The sequence below is a fragment of the Pelophylax lessonae genome (genome assembly GCF_965119305.1).
Source record: "Pelophylax lessonae genome assembly, chromosome: 5".
Classification (NCBI taxonomy): domain Eukaryota; kingdom Metazoa; phylum Chordata; class Amphibia; order Anura; family Ranidae; genus Pelophylax; species Pelophylax lessonae.
Window position 1 is genome coordinate 81,469,254 of NC_138772.1, and position 26,733 is coordinate 81,495,986.

The following is a 26,733-nucleotide window of genomic DNA, read 5'->3' on the forward strand; positions in this document are numbered from 1 at the left end:
GGATTATAAAACTCCTAGAGATCATTAAAGGAAACAGTCATTTTGAATTAAAAAACCAAAAATCCTGTCTAAGAGCAGGCACCCTAAGGTATCTGCTGTAACCTATATTAGCCAGAAAGTAGTAGCCTGGGCCTCCACCGGTCCTACACACCCCCTACACAGTATTTAAACAATGCTCATGCTTCCTAAGCGGTGTTGTTGATTGGAGCATTGTGCAGGGGGCATGTTGGATCACTGGACATCCAAACTGCATTAGTCCTGCTCCCAGCATGCAAATATCATGTTTTTTTACTTTTTTGCAGGCTGACTGCATACCAATATTAAAAAGCAAGATTTTAGTCATGCTTTTACCCTTTTACTGCTCCCGCCATAATAGCTAATTATAAATGGATGTGATCAGCGACTGACAGGCTGCCAATCACATCCGTCCTTCTTGTTGCTGCCCTGTCCACTACTACTACTTTGTCGACAATGAAACCAGCTTCAGCTTCCTCACTTCTTGCCAGTTTCATCTCTGGTATTGCTAATTGGTATGAAAAACGGGGAAGTTGGTGAACATGATTGTCATGTTCACTGATCTCTTTCTGACTGCAATTGAACCCGTAGGTGCTCATGGTGTTTGAGGTGACATAAATTAGGTTTAGTAAATAACCCCCCCGTCACCAAACATCACTGTAAAAGAAGCCTGAGCTGTAAAAGCTGATCATGTATAACAGCCTTGTGGTGGTTTGCTCCCCCTGATGGCTGAGGGCCATATTACTTCATCAGGCCCTGCATAGGAAAGGATAGAGTCCTATCACCTGCCAGTGACACCTTTCCCAGCACTGACTATAGAGACATATTGAGAGATACAGCATTGAACACTGATTCTACCAACCAGCCCTTCACATGATTTATACCTTGTCATCTTCAGCCCGATGGCTCGGAGGGGAGCCACTGCACATACATTGCGAGGCTTCAAACACTGTGGCTCCAGGCCAGGTCCCTAGAATGGTTCCTTTCTGCAGTGGGCTCTAAAATAGGGACCCAACCACTCGGCAGGGTGTCCATGTGCCAGATCACCCTACCTATGGGACCTCTGTCACGAGCCATCACCGCTTCCTCTCACTAGCTGGCTACTCCTTATTATCATGTAAATCAAATAATAGTAGCGCAAAGTACAATCTAAAATTGTCTCAACAGGACTAAAGGTGACCAGTGAACAGTGTATAAATATAGCAAAAAAACAATATAACACTAAAATCACTTAAAATCGTTTTAAAACGTCCCTCAGTCCTTTCAAACAAAAGTGCATGTATCAAAATAGTCCAATAAATAGTCCAATAAACAGCCGATCAAACGTGTAGTCTATGAGGATCACCCGTAGTTCCACCACCAAGTGTCGGGGAGAATGGGAGAAATGGCAACTCACCAGATCCTAATGCTCATTCATTCTCACAAATGAGCAAGAATCGCATAGTTTAACTGGACCAGCAGGAAGATATGTAGCTTGTAAGATATATGGACCACTATGCTGACACACTGTCTGCTTCTCCTTAAATAATCCTCCAGATGACCACAGCATGTAAGGATAAAAAATACCTCCACTAGTGTAATATGTCTTAACAGGCTTTATTGGTACATAATACAATCAAGTTGCACTCACTTTTGGAAGAATAAAATGCAGGCACATAAGTGTAAAAGCAGCGATTAGGAAGAGATGACCGATACTCCTGAACACTGGCTCCACGCCAGCGCAGACAGCTCCGGACAGTTCCTCCGCTTTGCTCGTAGTCGGGTGCGTCGTCTGGTCAAGCCCCGACGCGTTTCATCATTTCTGACTTCAACTGGGGGCGTGGCCTCCTTATTATCTCTTACTTCACACTCTTCACCACCCAGAGGGTTACTGTGCTTCTCAGAACATATTTACTGTAGGCGTACTCTCTTTCAGAGAGATCAGATCAGGGGTTGTTGCTTAATCAGATCTTCTTTTACTTGAATACAAGTATGTGTACATACAATTCTCAGTTGTTTCCATCAGAACACAGAATGGAACAACATGCCTAAATATGGCATTATCCATCCTCCCCAGCTCTGTGGCTGTTGTGCTTGTACCTTTTTGTTGTACTTGTGTAGCGCTCAACCCTGAAGGGGCTGCTGAGAATATGCCCACATCTTTTTAGTATTTATTGCTGAAGAACAAAAACAGTAAGATTGTTTAGGGACACAGAATACTACAAAATAATCAGTAACAACAATAGCAGGACAAACTTCTTTCTAATCCTTCAATAGCAGCTTTTCTGAAAGTAGCAGGGAATGGCAAGTGTATATTTAGGACCCTACAGCTGCAGTCCACAAAGCCACTTCTGGCACTTAGTTCCTTTATAGCACTCACACAGCTAATAGTCCTCAACAAGGTGTCTTCTCACAGTGTCTCAAGAGTTGCTTGCCACCCAGCATATGTTGCAGAGTGCGATCACTGGGTGCAGCGGAGTCCATTCAGATCAGACAGTGTGGAGTAAACAGGAACTGGCTTCTTTATTGGAACATAATCACAGATATCAAATATGTCACTTTCTCATTGTAATAAGAACACAGACAGGAAGAGATAACCAACAAGTACAGTGCAGTGTACAGGAAATGCAACACATCATAGAAAAATGCATAGCATATCACTTAGCATTAGCGACATCTACTGTCCTATTTGTGAACTGCAGTCTATCTGGTAAGCTAAAAGCTGTTGTATCTCCAACATCTCTCAACAGCTAAGGCTTAGTCTATTAAACCCATCTTCTTTGTAAGCCTTGAGTGTCTTTCAGCGGTCAGAGGCTTTGTAAGGATATCTGCTGTCATATCCTCGGTTGGGCAATAAAGTAGCTCAAGAAGACCTTGCTCTTGAAGATCCCTAAGAAAGTGGAACTTCACATCAATGTGCTTGGATCTTGAATTAACTCCTTCCATGCGCGCAAGTGTGAGGCATCCTTGATTGTCCTCATAGATTTCTGTTGGTCCCAACTGTGGTAGACCCAAATCTGTTAATAGCTGTCTCAGCCATATAACTTCTTGGCTTGCTTGCGCTGCAGCAACGTATTCTGCTTCAGTAGACGACAGTGAAACAGAGAGTTGCTTTTTACTAGTCCAACTGATGGCACCTCCTGACAGAAAAAAAAAGGTAGCCACTGGTAGATTTCCTGTCGCTGGTGTCTCCTGCCCAGTCAGCATCCACATATCCTGTTAAGGTGCTTTCATCACTTGCTGGTAACTTTAACTTGTAGTGCAAAGTCCCTTTAAGATAGCGAATGATTCGCTTTACAGCATTCCAGTCCTTTTGACTTGGCATCGAAACCTTTCTGCATAGGATTCCAACAGTTGCTGCAATGTCCGGCCTTGTAGCAGTGGTAAGATACAGCAATTTCCCTATTGCTTTCCTGTATTGAGTATTACTAGGTAATGGGTTATCTTGGCAATTCATCTCCTTTAGGTAGTTGGTTTCCATGGGAGACTTTACTGGTTTGGCGTCTTCCATTCGAAATGTTTCAATTATTTCTTGTATTTTGTGTCTTTGGTTCAGAAAAAAGCTGCCATCTTCCTCTCTCCCGATCTGGATGCCGAGGTAATTCTTTATGTTGCCAAGATCTTTGGTGTTGAAGTTCTGATTTAGTTTTTCTAGTATTTCCGCTTCATCCCCTTCTTGCTCAAAGCAAATCAGGATATCATCCACATAAATAAGCATATAGATCCATCTGTTTGCCAATTTCTTTGTGTATAAGCAGGGGTCTGCTTTACTCCTCAGAAAGTCTTGATGTGTAAGCACTTCATTTATTTTTATATTCCACGCTCTGGCTGCTTGCTTTAGACCATATACACTCCTGCGAAGTTTGCAAACTAGGTCTGGCCTTTGTTCATCTTTGAACCCTGGACGGTTGTTCCATGTAAATTTCTTCTGTTAGCTCGCCATGTAGAAACGCGGTTTTCACATCAAAATGTTTCACTTGCATTTTCCTTGTGACGGCTACTGTCAGTAAAGTCCGTATTGTAGTGTGTTTGACTACTGGTGCAAACGTCTCGTCATAGTCCTCTCCGTATTTTTGAGAATAGCCCTTGGCTACTAGCCTTGCTTTGTATCGCTCAATTGTGCCATCTGCATTGTATTTCACTTTAAAAGTCCATTTACAGCCTATGGCTTTCCTTCCGGGTGGTAGTTCTGTAAGTGTCCATGTTTTAGTGTCATGCATGGATTTTATCTCTTCATCAGCAGCCTTTATCCATTTACTTGCTTCTTGTTCTGAAAGCTGAGATATTTCTTCCCAGGTTGCAGGTTCGTTGATACTGGCAGTACTTGCTTTGTATGAGAGACGTACAGGTGGTTTACCTTTGTTTTCTCTTGTTGAACGTCTCGGTTTTGTGTCTGAGCCTTCTTGTGTCTGCTCTTCAGTACTGGTAGAGTCTGCACTCACTTCAACTGTTTGTTCAGAAGTTACAGAGATAGGCTGGTCAATGTCAGTTTTCTCTTCTATTCTTGCTTCTACTGTTGTCATTACATTGTCTCTGAAATCTTCAACAAAAGTTATGCTGTTGCTAATGGTAACCTTGTCTGTTTTGGGATCAAGGATTCTGTAACCTTTGACATTGTCGCTGTATCCAACGAAGATACCTTCAAATGCTCTGTTTTGGAGTTTGGTGCGTTTTTCTTCAGGTATGTAGATGAATGCTTTGCATCCAAAAACTCTTAGGTGTTTTACATTTGGCTTCTCATTGTGCCAAAGTTCATATGGAGTTTTCTCTATTGTTCTGGAAAGAGGTCTGTTCTGCAAATATGGAGCTGTCATAGCTGCTTCACCCCAGTATTTTTGTGGTAGTCCAGAGTCTGTCAGCATACATCTCATCATTTCAGTCAGAGTTCTGTTCTTTCTTTCAGCTACTCCATTTTGTTCTGGTGTATATGGAACTGTCTTTTGATGTTCTATTCCATTCTCCTTTAAGTACTCTTCTATCTTATATCCTGTGAATTCACCTCCATTGTCACTCCGAAGTATGAGAGGCTTCCTCTGAAACTTGTTACTGGTCTTTAATATATAGTCTTGTAATTTGTCAAAAACTTCACTCTTGTGTTGCATTAGGTAGGTGACTGTGTATCTTGAATAGTCGTCTATGAAAGTCACTATGTACCTTTTGCCTCCAGGTGTAGGTGGGTTTAGGGGACCACACACGTCACTGTGAACTAAGTCAAGTGGTCTTGAAGCTCTCTTCTGACTGGCTTTGGGAAGTGTTGCTCTTGTAGCTTTGGATTTAATGCAACATTCACACTTAACAGTAACTGGACAAGGGGATATTGTTAGATCCCTTGTCAGATTTCTCCTCTGTAGTTCTTGTATGCATTCTGGGTGTCTGTGACATAGACGTCTGTGCCATATATGTATACAGTCATTGTGCTTGTGTGTACATAGTCTCACCTTTTCCTTCACTATGTCGAGGTGATATAGATGATCATCCAGCTTGGCACTTGCTACTGTCTGGTTGCCGTTTAGGATTGAACACTTGTCACCTTGGAATGTTACAGTGAGTCCTCTGGCTGTCAGACGCTTCACAGATAAGAGTCCTCCTTCTAGATTAGGAACATAAAGCACATCTTTCACTGGTATGGCTAGGTTGTGTCCCGCATCATCAGGGCATACAAGGGTTCCATGCCCATATCCTTCTGCATGCATTTTGCTTCCATCTGCAAGATAAATAGTTTCTTTGTTGTTCAGATCAAGTTCTGTGCAAAAACTTATATCACTCGTCATGTGACTGGTTGTCCCCGAATCGATGCACCAGCCTTGACATTTATTGTTGCCTGTCACTTTAAATGTGGCATTCCAGTTTCCTTCCCATGGATCATTGATTGTGGCTTTGACCTTTTGTTTAGCATAAGAGGGACGCTGTCTTCTTTGCTCTGCTTTCCATATTGTACAGTCTCTCTTTATGTGTCCCTGTTTGTGACATCTGAAACACACTCTGGTCTCTTTCCTGTGTAACCTTGCGTCTGTAACTTTAAGAGCGGTTCTGGTGTCGGTTTCTGTGGAGTCATGCACTAATTCCTTTCTTCTCTGATACTCATCTATGCGTCTGGTTTTTACAAATGCTAGTGTCAGATCTGTCTCAGGTCGTGTCTCCAGTGCATTGATCAGTGCAGTATATGTATCGGGCAAACTGCATAACAACATGGCTGCAGCGTGGCTGTCTATTATATTCTCCCCGATTGATCTGAGTTGCGCAATCACTTCCAGCATTGCGTTTATGTGCTCCTGCATGTCCTGTTCTCTGCTAAGTCTCATTTTGTAAAGTTTCCGCAGTAGAAACAGCTTGCTGTTTAAACTGGATCTTTCATGCAGTTTATTTAGGACATCCCACATACCTTTCGCTGTGTCCTCATGGCGTATATGTATGAGCTGATCATCCTCCACTAGCAAGCTTATGGTGGCCCGTGCCTGTCTGTTTTTCTTGTCCCAGTCCTGATTATTGTCCTGTGGCCTCTCTGTAGTGGTAACCTCCCACAAGTCATCTCTAGATAATAGCATTTCCACTTTAAACTTCCATAGCTGATAATTGTCATTGATCAGCTTGGCCAGTGAGAGTTTAAGTTCTGAGTTTCCGGCCATTTTTCCCTCCTTTATATATAAACAGTCTTACTTGTCTATTGGAGATGTCACTGGAAAGCTTCCTTATGTCGATCTCCGCATCCGTCACACTGTCTCCCATTCAAGGCTTTGTTCTGTCTGGGCCGCACCTGGTCATAAGACTTTATCTGGATCCTGGGCTCATAACCTGTTGCAGAGTGCGATCACTGGGTGCAGCGGAGTCCATTCAGATCAGACAGTGTGGAGAAAACAGGAACTGGCTTTATTGGAACATAATCACAGATATCAAAGATGTCACTTTCTCATTGTTATAAGAACACAGACAGGAAGAGATAACCAACAAGTACAGTGCAGTGTACAGGAAATGCAACACATCATAGAAAAATGCATAGCATATCACTTAGCATTAGCGACATCTACTGTCCTATTTGTGAACTGCAGTCTATCTGGTAAGCTAAAAGCTGTTGTATCTCCAACAGCATCCACAGGTAGATCCTCAGTGAGGGGGATAATAAGCACCTTCTCCAGACCCGAGACGTTAGTATAGGGCCCTCCAGCAAATGTAATCTTCCCCAGGCCATCAGCCCCACAACTGCCTGGGGCAGAGACTGCAATTCCTTGTCTCTCTGGCTATCTCCCAGGGGCAACAGCCCCCCAGGAGAGCTAGAACCCTCTTGGAGAGGAAATAACACTCTGTTTGGCCCTCATGCACATTTATGACCTCCCCAGCCACCTTCCGGAAAACCCCTTCCAGGGATTGACTGGGGCATGATAAATATACAACTGATCACTTGAATCTCCCTGCCCTATGCTCAGGAAATGTCTTTCAGAGGCAGGCGGGAGCAATCAAACTCTCAGCTCAGGAAACCCAGAACAGACCAACACAATCAACTAAAATGGAGCAAAAATCTAAACTGACCTAGCAGCCTTACCAGTGAAAGACGATACACTTGTTTTCCATAAGATGAATAAAAAAGACTCAGTTCTCCAACCCGTATCATGGTGCACCAAGAACAGGGTAACCCCAATCCTGGTGCACCAAGAACATCTTCATGTGTATGGTCACCTTCCTATTTTGTAGAGAACCTCAAGGCCCTCCTTCTCTTGCATTTATCCCTTCTCAAACTGAGAAATGAAACCTACCAAGAAAGACACACCACAGCACACCTTTAACCCCTCAAACACTACACATTAATCCTTTGTACTGTAGTAAAAAGAAGAATTAACGTGTAGTCACCCGAGTATATGTAGACCGACCTTTCCAGCAGCTCGTGTCAAACACTGCTGCTTTGCTGCTCTCTAAACTAGTGATCGACCGATATCGTTTTTTTAGTGCCAATAACGATACCGATATTTTGGTCATCGGTATCGGCCGATATTGGCCGATATTTTCGGACATTTAAAAAACATTTTTTTTTTTTTACACAGGTACAGTGTGGAGGGATTTGGGGGTTTAAAAGACCCCAAACCCCTCCTCTGCACTTAAAAGCATTCAAAACAGCCAAGTTTGGCTGTTTTGAATGCTGTCATATTTTTTAATCTGGCGCTGAATCCCCGAAAGTGATGTCATGACATCACTTCCAGGTTTTTACATGGAGACCCGATCAGAGCTGAATGCGGCTTTGATCGGGTCTTCTCTTCGGCGGCCGTGGAGCTAGGATGCCCGGGACCCCCGGTGGGACGGGAGACCCTGGTGAGCCGTGGAAGGCGACGGGAGGGGAGAACAACCCCTCCCGCTCCTTGTAATGACAGCCGACAGCTGGACGCCGGTACTGGGGTGATGTCTCTAGCTGCAGGCATCACTCTGGTACAAGCACTTTCCTGGAATATCGGCAATATCGGTAACCTTAAGGGCTGATTCTGATATATCGGGGAAAGTGCATATCGGCCCCTGATATATCGGCATTGCCGATAATCGGTCGATCCCTACTCTAAACAATTGTGCATGAAATTTACAAAATCTACAGAATTAACTTTTTTTCCCCACAAAAAAATTTAGCATTTACAATACACATACAGAAATCAGACATTGGATTACAAGGAGCTCTGTGCCTTATCAGGTAAGATCTGGCATATAAAGACAATGATGGTCTCGCCTCGAAGAACTATCTTTTAATGCTATACATTCTGTGCTTTCAGAAAGTTATGGTTTAGGTGGTGTCTTTTACAAACTCTCAAGGCAAAAGGTTTTTTTGCACTTATGGTGCAAAATAGGAGACAGGGCCCTACAGCAGATGTATGTGCAAGTACGCAATAAAGTGTATATTTTTCTTTTGAAGTTTATATACACATTGAACATCCTGTAGTGCATGCTGGTAGATACAATTCAGCAGTGTGACACCTTAGAGCAACTATTCTTAACTAGGGTTCAGTTAAAATCTGGGTTTGCTCCATAGGTATTTCTAGGTTCCTAGGGCTGTGGATCATTGACCTCCCATTTAATGGTGCGTGCACAGCACTGGACCAACTTAACTTGGTATAGCCAGCAGCAAGGATATTTTTAGCTGTCTGTGACTATCTGACCCCCACTGTAAGGAGAGCATTCTGCCTGTAAGGGGACATGCTTCCATTGATCACCAATGAATTGTATTTTGTAAGAGTTCCCCGAGACCTGAAAGTTATTTTAAGGGTTCCTCTAAGGTAAAAAGGTTGGGAAAGGCTGGACTAGACAGTTCACTCCTCCTAGTTTTCTGTACAGCTATGTTCAGTGTCTGGTTTATTATATATTTCAGCGCTAAAACACCCAGGGATTAATTTTCAAACTTTTTCTCTCTTGAGAGCTTTTTAAGTCTTTCTGCATGTTTTTCTAATACACACTTCTGACTCTTGCAACACAGCCATGGCGAAGGCTTTCGGACGTTAATCACCTATCTATCAAATTATCCTTTCTCTGCCTTACCGCCTTGCTTTCTTCCCTCTATCTAAAAAGAACTAATCGTTTTAATTTGCCACTAGGTAATAGAAACATTTCTGTCTAAAATTCTGTTCCAGAACTGAAGATCTGAACATACAAGCATCTTTCAGCAACGAATAAAATATCAACATCTTGAGCCAAATACACACTTTACGTGCCTTGATACATCCGTCAAGACTCAATATTCACAACAGAGCACAGGCAACAGACTCTTCCAGGCCTTTCAGTGTCTTAACCTCCCAGTTATAACTCAAAGTAGACAAAACAAAGCATACTAAGGTGGAAAATATTGTGGAATATGTAATTAAATATGTAGGAACATTTGGCAACACAAACCTCCTATTCTTTGGAAAGACAATAGTGGAAAGATTGACCTCTTTGCAATGATGCAAGCAATAAACAGAAATTGCACCCCCATTAATAAAACATTGGACGATAAGAACCTTAGGTCTAAAAATTACAATTTTTTAATTATCTGGCTCATAACTTTTGCTCGGCTCTGTTCTGTGACAGTAGTTTAATGCACAAAGAATGTGGGTCATTGCCTAGGCTCCTCGGAGCGTGCTGACAGAAATTATTCATTTAATGAAGTTAGTAAACATTATGCAGGACACAGAAGTCCTTTCAGTCAGGAACAATAAACATTAGGTTAATATGAGCACTAATGGCTTTCGCATTACAGCTGGTATACTAAAACCCCTAATGAAAACCGAGGGAGCTTTGCAAAAACTAAGGCTGACTTCTCTATCCTTCAGCACAAGACTTTTTCAGTTTCCTGCATACCAGCTGAAATGTCAAAGCAGGCTGGAAGCGGAAATGCTTGCACTGACTGCTGAAATATGAAAGTGGGGTTAAATGGGGGCAACTTATTGACACCTTATCATATCTCCAGTTGTTTTCAAAAGTGAAATAAGTCCAGGAATTTCTAAAGTCTATGTGATTTGGGTTCAGATTAAATCGCATCAAGCTGTCAACATGCAATGAGCCTGATTTTTCTTTTTATATATATATATATATATATATATATATATATATATTAGGGATCGATCGATTATCGGCAATGCCCTTTCACCCGATATATCTGAATCGACCCCTGAGGTTACCGATATTGCCGATATTCCAGGAAAGCGCTGTACCGGAGTGATGCCTGCAGCTAGAGGCATCACCCCGGTATCGGCAGCCATAGCCGACGGTCGGCTGTCTTGTATTGACAATCGATGCGGCTGAGAAGCCGCTTGGCTGTCATTACAAGGAGCGGGAGGGGACATCCCCCTCTCGCTCCTTGTAATGACCGGATGAATGAGGGGGCCGGACATCCCCTCCCTCCCGCCGCCTTCCGCGGCTCACTGGGTCTTCCGTCCCACTGTCCCTTTGACTTAAATGGCCAAATTTGACTGGTGGTGCTACCTGTCAACTCAACGTGCCACTATAGTTTTCTGCGACACAGCCCCCTCTGACTGCATTGCAGACTATAGGTGGGCAGTCTGGGGAGATAAAACTGCAGCTTAACCCACTGTTTTTACTTCCCCCCCCCCCCTCCCCGGCCACCCGAGTAGTAATGGGGTATAATGCACAATAAGTGTTGTGTGTACACAAATGTCTGTATGCAGTACAGCAAAACTTTCAGAATCAAACTGGAGCATTCAGGATACCTTCCCACTGATCTCATTGAACTAGATGTAGCAACTCTGAAGAGACTGAAATATCTCTTGGCGAACAGATAAAAAGAACAGCAGGGTACAATCAAGGCTCTTTACATGCTGCAGCCCCCGGGGTGTTCTCGTGGCAGTGGCGGCTAATGCTCGGTAATTCGGGGGGGGGGGGTGGGGGTGGCAAACCAATGCGCGCGTTGGCAGACGACACCCCTCCCAACGGTCTGCCTCCTTACCTCCTCCTTCCTCCTGTCGGAGCCAGGGAGTGCTGGATGGCTGAACTGCTGGGCTTCTCCTCCAGCTGTGTCTCTTCTGCCTCTTTCTGGCCACTGGCCAGTAAGATCGCTCTTCCTTTTGGCCAATCAGGAAAGGGGTCTCACAACCCTCTTCTGATTGGCTGGGAGGAGAGTCAGTGTGACAAAAGCGAATATTCATTCGCTATTGTCACACAACTGGGTGGGCTTAGGGCGCAGTGCCCCGCATGTATATTAGGGAGCCGGACACATGGATAGGGGGGGCGGTGCCCTGGCACCTCCAATGGACCGGCCACCCCTGTCTCTTGGTCCTGCAGGTGTATCCATCCACCTAGTGTTTCTATCCTGGTCTGGGGTTCCCTGTTGTTGTGAGACTGTCCAATGAAAGCTCTTACTGTGTGATGAGCCTGATTTGTCTTTTCACCATAATAAATACTTTAATATACTACACTCAGATTGCTCCCTGCTGTTCCTCTTACCCATGTGCAAGAGGCCTAAAAAAGAACCAGTTATCAATAGACATCTATAATGATCTTAAAAGGTAAGAAAACTTTTATAAAAGTTTTTCTGCCCTTTTTTCACCCTCGATTGTGAGAATGTAGCAATTCATACTTAAAGTGATATTAAAGCCTTGCCTTTTTTTTTTTCTAAAATAACAAACATGTTATACTTACCTGTTCTGTGTAACAGTTTTGCACAGAGCAGCCTCAATCCTCCTCTTCTCGGGTCCCACGCTGGCGCTCCTGGCTCCTCCCTCCTGCTGGGTGCACCCAAGCAGGCGGGCTCCCGACCTGTGGCTCTGTGTATCCCTTCATACGCGGAGCCACAGCTAGGCCCCATCCCCTCTGCCTCCTAATTGGCTCACTGGCTGTGCTTGACTCCCACTGCTGCCAAAAGCCAATCAGGAGTGAGAGTCCAGGAGAGACAAGGCTCTCGTGGACATCACTGGATGGAGAGGAGGCTTAAGTTAGTATTAGTGGGAGCTGGGGGGTGGCTGCACACAGAAGGTTTTTTTCCTTCATGCATAGAAGGTAAAAAAACCTTGTGCCTTTACAACAACTATAAGCTTTGTACACACAATGAGAATATCAGACTTGTGTATGATTATGGAGGACCAGCTATCATTCAGTAGAGCGGCGTGTACCCTAAGGAGGCTATTCAGGTTGTCATAGGTTTGAGGTCAGGAGCCACATCAACAAGTGGGTAAAACTCTGTAAACCCAAGTAGGAAAAAATTGTGACCAGTTTTTTTCTTTTTTTTAGTTTGCCAAAAGTTAGTTCCCTATAGCTGCAACTCTTCAATTGTCAGAAGCACTTAGCTTAGTAATGGCAGCCACAAAACCTTAATTCCGCTACATTGGAAATCCAGTAAGACTTCTTCCATTAGAGATTGGCTATTAAAAATAAAATCAATATACGAAATGGAAGAAACCGTCGCAATTAAAAACGAAGCTACCTCACAGTTTGACAATCTGGGGGAACCTTTTCTACCTATCTGAGGACGACAAGAATCGGATAGAGTAACGAAAATGTTATTCCTTTTCTCCCGGGGTATAAATTGCTTACTCCGTCTTCAAGGAGTAATACATATTTTAGTCTGTTCCTAATTTTTCCCTTTTCCCTTTCCCAAAAGCCACTCAACCAAAAGACTGTTATATAGTTGAGTGTGGAAAAAGTACCATATATATTATACATATCCAAATATGTTATTGTTAAGATTTATGGTGAATCATACCTTACATGTGATCTATATCAAAAACAGAATAATTTACTGCATAAATATGTTTTCATGTAAAAAAAAACAAAATATGATGTACAACATTATTTAATTCATTTCTTTTTTTACTAAAATAAACCTTTATTGTGAAAAAAAAGTAATGGCAGCCGCATAACAAGTTCATATATATTTTTTTTTAGATGTCACAAACAGCTGCTCAACATGACAATCTTCTGTCAACTTTATTTTGAGCCCTAGCACAACATTTTTTTTGGATATATAATAGGACCTATATCTATGACCAAAGGATCCGTATAGATTTATGAGTGCTTTTGCGTGCTCAGTTGTTGCATTCTGGATAAAACAAAGATAAGTTTAAGTACTGAACACTTTTCAAGCTTCAAGGTTATGCAATGACACGATAATATACCATAATAACCAACTTAGCTATCATTTTAGTATGTGCCAGCTATGATTTTACATGTTTGCCATACAGGAGTATCATTTGTATCTGGTTTTCAAATGTTTGTGGTATCTTTTTGTGCTATTTTTTCAGATTAAAATGTTTGATTTTTTTACTTGATTGTATTTTATATACTGTATATTTGTGAATGTTTGCTCTTTGCTACAGTAATAGAAGGAGTTTAATTGCTTCCAGAGATTATAATAAGGCAATATTTAGAGTAAAAATAAACTTTTACCTACTTTTTTAGTATAGAAATGTTATACATTCATATTAAAAATCATAAATTATTACTACATAAGAAAATAATTTACTTCTGTAAACTATTTATACTACACTTTATACATCTCTACTATTTTATTTATATACTGTAGCATACCGGTACATTTCTTTCTTTTTTTTTCTAATGTGTTTGTATGTATGAACAGCACACAATATTAAATAGCAATTTATACGAGTTGTGTTTAACACATTTAATAATGTAATTTATAAGCAATAAAAACATGTTATTTTAAAAACATTTTGATTTATTTATATCTTATAGTAAAACTATTTATTGAAGGAGTACTAAATGGGACCGCCACAGTCATTATAACTTTTTTTCGATACTAAGTATTTTACATTGACTATTGTATATATAGCAGGGGTGCCAATTTTTTAAAAGGTTTATTCTGGATGTGAGCCCACGAATAGAGAAATAAGGTGTTTTATACCCAAAATAAAGTTGTAGACCAGTCATTATGTCTATTAAACTGTTGTCACTATAGTAGAATCAAGCAATGTCACTGTTTAACTGTTGTTATATACATACTTTCCATGTTGTATCTGCAAAAGAAACCACAGTTTAGCTAACTGCAAAATATAATGAATGCTTTCAAGAGAGGCTGAGGTTTGCCAAATTTGCTTGGTGCAACCAATCTAAAAAGGGGATCTGAAGTGATCCTTAACTGCTTCAGCTCTGCAAGGTTTACCCCCTTCATGACCAAGCCATTTCGTGTGATACAGCACTGCGTTACTTTAACTGACAAATGCGCAGTCATGCAACGCTGTACCCAAATAAAATGGGTGTCCTTTTTATCCCACAAATTGAGTTTTTGTTTGGTGGTAATTGGTAACCTCTGCGGTTTCTATTTTTTGCGCTATAGACAGGGCCGTCTTTAATATTGATTGGACCCTGGGCAAAAAATTTCTTGGGCTCCCCTCCACTAGACTCAAAATTAGTTTACTGCAGCAGATCAGGCAGTGATTGTGATTGGCTGCCAGAGGTTACAGCACATAATTACCACTCACTGATTAGTTGCTAAAGGTTACTGCACACCATTACCACTAACTGACTGGTTGCTAGAGGTTACAGAACATCATTACTGCTCACTAATTGGTTTCTGGAGGTTACTGCAAATCATTTTTGCTCGCTGATTGGTTGCTGGAGTTTACTGCACATCATAACCTCTGCAACAAATTGGGAGTGTGGCCAAACTGCACTAGCACTAGGGGTGCGCTATGTACAGAGTGCATGGTTGAGGGGTGCACTATATAAAGTGTGCACAGTTGAAAGGTGTTCTAGGGTGTTGAAGGGTGCACTATGTACAGAATGCAGGGTTCAGGGGTATGCTAGGTACAGAGTGCAGGCTTGGGCGTTGCACTACATGCAGAGAGCAAGGTTAAGGGGTGCGCTATATGCAGAGTGCAGGATTGAAGGGTGCGCTACATGCAGAGTGCAGGGTTCAGGGGTGCAATATGTACAGAGTGCAGGGTTCAGGGGTGCGCTAGGTACAGAGTGCAGGGGTGTGCTACATTCAGGGGTGCGCTGTGTGCAGAGTGCAGAGGTGCGCTAGGTGCAGGGGTATTGTATGTGCACAGTGCAGGGGTTAGTTAGGTGCAAAGTGCAGGGGTGCGCTAGGTGCAGAGTGCAGGGTTTAGGTAGGTGTAGAGTGGAGGTAGGTGCTGGGGTGCGCTAGGTGCAGAGTGCAGGGGTGAGGTAGGTGTAGAGTGGATATAGGTGCAGAGTGCAGGGGTGAGATAGGTGCAGAGTGCAGGGGTGAGATAGGTGCAGAATGCTGGGGTGAGGTAGGCACAGAGTGCAGAGGTGAGGTGGGTGCAAAGTGCAGGGGTGAGGTAGGTGTAGAGTGCAGGGGTGAGGTAGGTGCAGAGTGCAGGGGTGAGGTGGGCGCAGAGTGCAGAAGTGAGGTAGGCGCAGAGTGCAGAAGTGAGGTGGGCGCAGAGTGCAGGGGTGAGGTGGGCGCAGAGTGCAGGGGTGAGGTAGGCACAGAGTGCAGGGGTGAGATAGGTGTAGAGTGCAGGGGTGAGGTAGGTGTAGAGTGCAGGGGTTAGGTAGGTGTAGAGTGCAGGGGTGAGGTGGGCGCAGAGTGCAGAAGTGAGGTGGGCGCAGAGTGCAGGGGTGAGGTGGGCGCAGAGTGCAGAAGTGAGGTGGGCGCAGAGTGCAGGGGTGAGGTGGGCACAGAGTGCAGGGTGAGGTGGGCACAGAGTGCAGAGGTCCACAGCTTTCCTCTCTTCCCCGATTCCAGTTCAGAGCTTCTGCCGGAGGATTCCAGTACAGAGGAGCTTCACTTCCCCCAAGTACAAGGCTCTCCTTCACCCCCCGGACTTCACTATATATATATATATATATATATATATATATATATATATATATATATATATATATATATATATATATATATATATATACAGTGGGTATGGAAAGTATTCAGACCCCCTTAAATTTTTCACTCTTTGTTATATTGCAGCCATTTGCTAAAATCATTTAAGTTCATTCTTCTTCCTCATGAATGTACACATAGCACCCCATACTGACAGAAAAACACAGAATTGTTGACATTGTTGCAGATTTATTAAAAAAGAAAAACTGAAATATCACATGGTCCTAAGTATTCAGACCCTTTGCTCAGTATTTATTAGAAGCCCCCTTTTGATTTAATACAGCCAGGAGTCTTTTTGGGAAAGATGCAACAAGTCTTTCACACCTGGATTTGGGGATCCTCTGCCATTCCTCCTTGCAGATCCTCTCCAGTTCTGTCAGGTTGGATTGGTGGACAGCCATTTTTAGGTCTCTCCAGAGATGCTCAATTGGGTTTAAGTCAGGGCTCTGGCTGGGCCATTCAAGAACAGTCACGGAGTTGTTGTGTAGCCACTCCTTCGTTATTTTAGCTGTGTGCTTAGGGTCATTGTCTCGTTGGAAGGTAAACCTTTGGCCCAGTCTGAGGTCCAGAGCACTCTGGAGAAGGTTTTTGTCCAGGATATCCCTGTACTTGGCCGCATTCATCTTTCCCTCGATTGCAACCAGTCGTCCTGTCCCTGCAGCTGAAAAACACCCCCACAGCATGATGCTGCCATCACCATGCTTCACTGTTGGGACTGTATTGGACAGGTGATGAGCAGTGCCTGGTTTTCTCCACACATACCGCTTAGAATTAAGGCCAAAAAGTTCTATTTTGGTCTCATCAGACCAGAGAATCTTATTTCTCACCATCTTGGAGTCCTTCAGGTGTTTTTTAGCAAACTCCATGCGGGCTTTCATGTGTCTTACACTGAGGAGAGGCTTCCGTCGGGCCACTCTGCCATAAAGCCCCGACTGGTGGAGGGCTGCAGTGATGGTTGACTTTCTACAACTTTCTCCCATCTCCTGACTGCATCTCTGGAGCTCAGCCACAGTGATCTCTGGGTTCTTCTTTACCTCTCTCACCAAGGCTCTTCTCCTCCGATAGCTCAGTTTGGCCGGACGGCCAGCTCTAGGAGGAAGGGTTCTGGTCGTCCCAAACGTCTTCCATTTGAGGATTATGGAGGCCACTGTGCTCTTAGGAACCTTAAGTGCAGCAGAAATCTTTTTGTAACCTTGGCCGTATCTGTGCCTTGCCACAATTCTGTCTCTGAGCTCTTCAGGCAGTTCCTTTGACCTCATGATTCTCATTTGCTCTGACATGCATTGTGATCTGGAAGGTCTTATATAGACAGGTGTGTGGCTTTCCTAATCAAGTCCAATCAGTATAATCAAACACAGCTGGACTCAAATGAAGGTGTAGAACCATCTCAAGGATGATCAGAAGAAATGGAAAGCACCTGAGTTAACTATATGAGTGTCACAGCAAAGGGTCTGAATACTTAGGACCATGTGATATTTCAGTTTTTCTTTTTTAATATATCTGCAACAATGTCAACAATTCTGTGTTTTTCTGTCAGTATGGGGTGCTATGTGTACATTCATGAGGAAGACGAATGAACTTAAATGATTTTAGCAAATGGCTACAATATAACAAAGAGTGAAAAATTTAAGGGGGTCTGAATACTTTCCGTACCCACTGTATATATATATATGTGTGTGTGTGCATATATATATATATATATATATATATATATATATATACCGGTATATATATATATATATATATACACATACATATATATATATATATATATATATATGCATATATATATATATATATATATATATATATATATATGCATATATATATATGCATATATATATATATATATATATATATATATATATATGTATATATATATATATATATATATATATATATATATATATATATATATATATATATATAAAATATAAAATGTGTTTTGTGTTTTGTGCAACGTTTTTTTTTTTTGAATTTCCCTTCCTAGTTCCGCTCCCATGCAGCATTGCTGCTGCAGGGAACGGAACTAGGAAGTGATCAGACCGACGATGGATGGAGGAGCGGCGGGACTCTCGGCTGGCGATCTCAGCAATGAGAGATCATCGCTGGATCGCCAGGATAAGGTAAGAGAACACCGCTGCGCTCTCTGCAATCCCCCCCCAGCGTGACTCGGGGTTACCGCTCCTGCAATGAAAAATCCACCCCGAGTCACGCTCGGGATTACCGCCTAGGTGGTTAACCCTTTGATCACCCCTAGGTTAACCCCTTTCCTGCGTATGCCATTTTTGCAGTAACAGTGCACTGGTTGCTGTAGTAATGTCACTGGTCCCCCCAAAAGTGTCAAAAATGTCAGTTAGGGGACCGATCTGTCCTCCGCAATGTCGCAGTCCTGCTAAAAATCGCAGATTGCCGTCATTACTTGTAAAAAAAAAAAAAGTTTGTAGACGCGAAATGTTTTGCACAAACTAATCCAAATACGCTTATTGGGATTTTTTTTACCAAAAATATGTAGCAGAATATGATGAAAAAATATAAATCAGGTGCGCTAACCCAATAAAAACAATATTATCAACAAAGCAAATATGCTCTGATGTCTGATCCAAAACAAGACAGTGGCAAGTTGCTGTGACAAAATATGAATAACACAATAGCAAGACAAATGTAAATCGATACAATTGAAAAGAAGAACCACCCATGTGTATCAAACAAAAAGTGTCCATCCAAGCCAGTGTTATAAATCAGTCCAATAAAAAAAGGACAGTTGAACAAAAGAATCCAGAACTCTTCGGTGAAAAGACAAGATGAATTGTGGAAGGTGCAAACCGTGTGATTAAAAGTTCAGCGTCCCACCACCAGCTTAACTTCTTACCAAAGGGTTAAACATAAAGGGCATGAATCGATAACCCTGCTCCAAAGATCATGCAGCAAAGGAAAGATCCAAGTGAATCAGGATGGCACTGTTCCCTAGATAGAGTGATTAAACTCTTACCAGAAGGGACATTAATTAAAGCCTTGAACAATCCTGTGATCCTGTCCTGCACGAAATCACTGTGTAGTGGATCGCTGGTATGATCTCAAATGTCTTTTCCTCAGCAATATAGGAACAGAAAAGAGGGGACATCCATGGTGCATTATCATAAAAACATTTATTCAAGGCAAAAATAAAATGCACTTACAATGAGGTAGATAATCCACGCTTTTGGTCTCCCTCAGAGATAAAGCAGGTAACGGCGGCCGCCTGCAGTGTGGACCGTCGTATCGATGTAATAGTGACGACGCGGCGGCGCCTCCTCTCTGACGCGTTTCCCACGATAGGGCATCCACTGAGATAGGAGATTTCTCATCACATTCATTATTACTCTAAGGTAGCAGCACACCCCATTTTATCAACGCACTTTCTATATATATTTCAATGTAGCAGAATATAAATTGGCCTAAAAGGCTGGAAAATTTTGATTTTTAAATTTTTTTTTTTGGGAATGTCATATAGCAGAATGTGAAAACTATTGTTTTTTTTTTCCATAATTGTCGCTCTTTTTTTGTTTACAGTGCAAAAAATAAAAATTGCAAAGGTAATAAATACCACCAAAAGAAAGCTCTATTTGTGGGGAAAAAAGGGCATCAATTTTATTTTGGTACAGTGTCGCATGACCGCGCACTATTCCGTTAAAATAACGCAGTGTCGAATCGCAAATGGTCTGGTCATTAAGGGGGCAAATCTTTCCAGTCCAGAAGTGGTTTTTGGACCTGTGGTCAGGGCACATCCAAAACAGGCGGATAACACACACCATGTGGATTACCTTGGAGGTTTTGCATGCATAACAATGTCCACTAATGAACAAAACACCATCCCTAAATTTGACATTTAAACAAACAAATTGGGGTTGATTTAAAGGTAAATAGGCTGTCCACTTTACAAGGAAAGTTGCACATTGCAAGAGAATTTGCCCACAGAGTTTAGTGAATGTGACGAAATGTCACTTTGCAAAAAATGCCCAATCACATGCAAGGAAAATAATAAAGCAGCATTTTTGCTTGCACATGATTGAATGATGGAAGTCAGCAGAGCTTCACGTCATACACTAAGCTATGGAGCAAATTCCCTTACAAAGTGGATCTTCCCTTACAGAGTGAACAGCCTGTTTGCTTTAGTAAATCATCTCCAAAGTAACTACTTGAACCCTATAATCCACCTATCTATATATTTTATTCTCTTCAATGCTGCCTAGTCTCTAATTAATAAACCTAAGCTAGCCTGCACTTAGTAGATATACTATGACCAAAATAATTGTCAGATACCATGAGCCCACAGCTTAAAGGGTAACTCCACTTTCGTGGGGAAAAAAAAGCAAATAAAGAAAAAACAATATAGTGTATACAATTGCAACACAAATCATATTGTAATTGAATTTCATTAAAAATTACCTTTACTTTTCAATCTGCAGCTGTTGTATATTTCTGAAAATGCATTGCAATATGGCTACCTGGGGCTGTTCTGTATAAAGAATGTATACTGACCACACCCCAGAAACATAAATTCCTGCTTGTGTGATTGGCTCACCAATTTTCCCAGAAGTCTGCACTAAGATACAAGTCAGATTTCTGGCATCCCCTGCAACAAAAATGTCATTTTTGGTGAGATACTCTATATAGGAACATGTCTAAAGGGATGCAGGCCCAGTCCTCATTAGTGCTCTGCAACTGCCACAGCTGATAGATAATTATGAAACCACTCCCATTAGACCCACTCAGCACAGAGGAACAAACATGGATTTCTTCAGAATAACAAAAGGTAGAAGTCTGCAACAAAGTTTGTTAAAATCCTTGTAATGTACACAGATCATGGAAATGTTTTTTTTCTCAACAAAAGTGGAGTTACGCTTTAATGCTATATTCAGTATCTGAAAAAATAAAAAACTACGATATAGGTCTACTACAGAGACTGCCCCCTGGCATCAGATCAGAATGAAAGTGTAAAATGGATGATGAGTACCCTTGAAAACATGTTTATTATACTAAACCAATACATCCATAAATGATGTGAATTACCCTTGAGGTTGGGCATACATATTTATATCGATCAATGCACATAACACTATCCCCTGAATATGTGGATTACCTTGGAGGTTCAGGATGAGTAACAATGTCAACCCAGCTGAACAGGAAATGCATAGAAAACGCTAAGATGCTGGAAAAATGCATGTGTTTAATTGGGTTTACATGCTTTCTAAAAGCGCATCATTGTGTATGTGGCCTGAAAATTAGCATTTTTTTCTGATTAGCTAAGTACTGTCTCTGGCGAAATCACTTCTCTAGAAACAGCATCTGTGTAATGTGAACAATATGTCTTTTTTTTCTGTTAGTGGATATTAATAGCAACCAAAAGAAATTAAAGCCTATAAATCCTTTGAAATGATTCCTTGAAAACTTCGAGAACTCTTCAGCTCGCTCAGCACACGATGAGTCTCCAGGAAACAGGTGGTCATGTCAGCTAGAGCCAAACCAGCTCCATTTTGTTGCTGCACAATCAATTTGCTTGCCATGTACTATAAACCTTCTCTGTATAATTACAACAAAGAATATGATCTTTTACTCTGGAAATACATTTATTATGCAAAGTGCCATACATCGTTAACAGCTAACGTTCTGTGGAGAAAAAAAAGCATGAAAATTAATCCTGATTGTGTTTTGGACATGTCAACATCATTTAAGAATTTGTCCCATAGCAGACAGCAGTCCTGGGCAATATCTGGGAGGATGAAATGCAGACCTCTTGTTTTATGTTAATTTTGCTAATTGTATCCTGATTTATTTCCAGTAAACTCTGCCTAACAGGTTTCCTGAGATGACATTCTGCTGCTCCTTTCCTTTGATTTTAATTCATTAATTTTGTTTTAAGATGGTTCCGATGTGACATCATCCTTTTGTTATTGGGATGAACACAGGGTAACTTAAGGCTGAACTCTAGGCAGATATAAAAGACACAGATTAATACAGTTCTGTATTCATTATCATATCATTATATATATATATATATATATATATATATATATATATATATATATATATATATATATATATATATATATATTAGCAAGCTGTGTAAGTACTTGACTTTGAATTGGGATCACAGAAAACTGAAAAATTCATATATAGGGATGACTCAACTCCAAAAAAATGTAATAATATGCATCTTACCAATGCTTAGATGTGGTGGCTGCATTTGTTTTCTTTTCCTCATCAAGTGTAAAAAACACCTGTTGATCGTGACAAAAAGTAGTGTTCCTGTGCAGTTTCTGTAAATTTAACTAGAATAATAAAACAATGTTATCTTTCTTCTGTTAACCACTACACTATTCCCCATGTAATGGAGTTGAACAAAGCCAGACATGTTTAAAGTCCAAACTGAAGAAAAATCCATGCAGCACCTGACCCTGAAAGCCACTCATGAGGATTGCACAGCTACCAGTTGATACTCTATTATAGCTCAAAAAATAGAAAAAGCCAACACCCAATAATGAGCCTTGGTTGTTCATTGAGACCTCAACAAAACAGATTGACCATGTTCCTCTATTTGCAGGGCGACAGCAGGAGGAGCTGAGCTCTCCCTCTGAAGTCAGCTGGGAGTCGTCCTCGGCTCCTCCCGCTGTAGCCCTGGATCGTATACGCAGAGCGGCCAGGAGTTACAGCACAAAAAAGTATTTACAGCCTTCGTTTCTATAAAAAAACAATTATACAGTGCAGGATGGGGGCTTAAAAGAGGGCCTGGGTGTGACATTTTCTTTTTTTTTATTAAAAGCAGCGGGGGGGGGGGGGGCAAAGACCCTGAGCTGACAGACAGGGAGGGGAGGGGGGAGAGCAGAGAGGAGTAAAGCAGATGATGGAGGCACATAAACTGACAGGGTAAAGGATAGAACCAGGCAACATTACTACAGTAATCAGTGCTAAAAATATGCACTGTTACTGTAATAATGACACTGATAGGGAAGGGGTTAACCCAGTGGTGATCAAAGGGTTAAGTGTGAGCCTAGGGGAGGGGGGGGGCTTGTGAAATGAATACAGAGACCTGTGATCCTATATAGGAGGATCACAGGCGCTCTGTGATCATTTCAGAGAGAACAACGGTCAGGTAGATTAGTTTTAGAATGTGGCTGCGAGTAGATTTAGAGTTAGTTATGTTTTAGGTGAACTTCCACTTTAATCACTTCAGGTCCACCCCATAGCAATTTTACTGCTACAGGGCGGCACCTGTGCGCCGCATCACGTATATATATATATACAGTATATACGTGTCCCGGCTCTTCCAGGTAGGGGGCGCACATGCACACCCCCGGTAGCTGGCTCCCGCTGTGATCACACACACATCAGGAGCCCAGCCTTGGGTATCGATGTCCGCTGGCACCCGCCGATGATCCAGCAGAGAGGCAGAATGGCGGTCTACCTATTTTAAACAAGGAAGATCTGACAGGAGGGAAGGCATGGATCTTGTGTCTCTGTAAAGCAGGAACTAGGATCCATGTCTTCCCCTAGTAAAAGTCCCTCCAACACTGCACTAAAACACAGGTTAGGCACACAGTTAACCTTTTGATCACCCCTGATGTTAAACCCTTCCCAGCTAGTGTCATTAGTACAGTGACAGGGCACATTTTTTAGCATTGATCTCTGTATTAGTATCACTGATCCCCAAAAAGTGTCAGTTAGTGTCTGTGTGCTGTTACACAGTTAATATTCTCATTATTGTAGATGCAATTTACATATTATATTCTGTGATTTATTTACCATGTATTTTTCTATGGGTAGGTATTTGCTGCCACCTTCTGGGCTTTTTTGGTAATGCTCTTGTTCCTCCTGTGAGCATGATACATCATTTCCTTGTATGGAAACTCCACCCCCTGCTCTTGCTGTATTTCCTGTGTCATGGCTGCTTGCATTTGCCTCATGTAACAGGGACTCTTGTATTCCACATGCTAAGCTAAGGAAAGCATCATCTTTTGACCGCATGATACTGAAATCCATATTGTTTTCTGTATTCCTGTTGTGTGATGTTCAGAATAAACCAGCTTTTGGATGAAACCAGTATCGGTGAGTTCAGCTATCTGAGGAGGATTGTCCGCAGTAACCGTATCTGCTTATACAGGCCAGGCACAGAGGTCTCACAAGGGTTAGATCTCTATCACAACAATCCGAGTCAGAATAGTCTGAATGTCCACCGCAGTATCACAGTCCCGCTATAAGTTACTAATCGGTGCCATTACTATTAAAAAAAAAAAAAATAGATAGAAATATCCCATAATTTGTAGACGCTATAACATTTGCTCAAACCTATCAATTTAGGCTGTTTGAGATTTTTATAACCAAAAATATGTAGCAGAATACATATTGGCCTTAATTTTTTGAAGAAATTCGATTTTTTCCATTTTTGGGGATTTGGATATTGGATATGTTTTATAGCAGAAAGTAACAAATATAGTTTTTTTTTTTTTTACAACAAAATTGTAGTTATTTTTATTTTTTTGTTTATAGCGCAAAAAATAAAAACACAGTGGTGATCAAATAGCGCCAACAGAAAGCTCTATTTGTGAGGAAAAAACGGATGTAAATTTTATTTGGATTCAGCGTCAAATGACTGCGCAATTGTCAGTTAAGGTAATGCAGTGCAGTATTGCAAAAAATGGCCTGGTTATGAAGGGGGGTAAATCCTCCGGAGGTCAAATAGTTAAGTGGATCTGTAAATATTCCAATGTAAACTTTATAATGTATTTTATATACTTGTATTGTTTTGGATTATTGTGTTGTCTTAAAACAGCCCATGTTCCTGCCTATACTGTAGATGAGTTACTATGAATTCAGAGGACCATATTAACTCTTCATCAGTGACCAGACCACTGCCGGACAGACAAGCAGAGAGACTAGGGAGGTTACAGGGAAATACTGAGGCAAAAGCCCTGTCTGTACTACCTCAAGCCATATGAGTGGAAAATATTTGACAATTTCCACTACAAAGTAATGTGAGAATCCCATCTAAGGAGGCACCATATAAGTAGGGACAAATCCCAACACCCCCTTCCTCATTTTGCAAAAGGTTACATAGATCTAGCCAACAACTTTACGTTAAAAGTAAACTATACACATGCAATATTACATCATTATAGAGAAGCATATAAAACTGTCATTTGTTCTAACCACAAGCGCTCTGTAAGTAAATACATTTATGAATGTTACATAATCTTCTTTCCTATAGGCAAAACTTGGATGTAAACTCAACTTTTCCTAGTGCTTTTTAGATGGAGTAGACATTGGGAAGTGTCACACCGCTTTAAGATAGCACTGTATTTTCCACTCCATTTGGCTACGTTATGGGCTATTTTTATTTCTAAAGTGAATTTTAAGCTAGAATTATGTGGATATATTAAGTTTAATCCTGCAAAGCATAATATTATTTTCTGGTAAATGAGATTACATTTTCCTCCTCTTCCCCAGGACAAGCAATAACCCAAATACTTTCTAATTATTTATTCATTGTATTTTCCATAGATACTACCACAATTCACCCTCATCCTAAAATTGTAACTGTTTTTGCTAATTTCTAATATGTTCCATCATTAAAGTGTAACTATGGTCAAAATAAAAAATGACATATATCGCTTGTCAATAGCAGCAGAGCAGTCCTGAAGATTACCTCCCTCAATGCGAGGGGCCTGCATGTCCAAGAGAAATGCTCCTGTCTCCTGGTGGACTTGTGCAGCTCCGGGACACAGGTTGCCTTCCTCCAAGAAACCCATTTTCGCACAGACAGTGTCCCCAGGCTTTCTAATAGAGACTTCCCGGTGGTGTACTACAGTTCCTCTCCTATTTCAAAAGCGAAGGGTGTCAGCATCCTTATGGCCAAGTCGGTCCCCTGGGCCTTGGGTGCGGTGTGCTCGGATGACCAAGGCTGCTTTCTTTTTCTTAGGGGACGGATCCTGGATGTTCAGGCTACGTTGGCCAATGTCTACTTTCCCAATTCTGGCCATGTGCCGTTTCTAAGGGATATCATCCCAATTCTCCTAGATTTTACGGAGGGGCTGCTTATCTTCGGGGGTGATCTCAACTTCGCGATGGAACCCCACCTAGACGTATCGAGAGGTGCCTCCCATCTATCCTATGTCTGCCTCAGGGGACTGAAGTGTGAACTGGCTCTCCTCCACTTGACTGACCCATGGCGACTACTACATCCACAAAACCGAGATTACACCTACTTCCGCCTGGACTATCTTACTCCCACACAGGGATCTCCACAGGGTAGTGTCTGCCCAGATCGACCCAGTCTACCCTTCTGACCATGCTCCAACACATTTAACTATCCACTTAGACCCGTCTCACCCAAGCCCCCCTTCTTGGCGCCTCAATGAATCTATATTGCAGTCGGCAGATACCTGTACCGCTCTCCGGTCGGCGCTCTCTGATTTCTTTGCCACCAATACTGGCTCCGT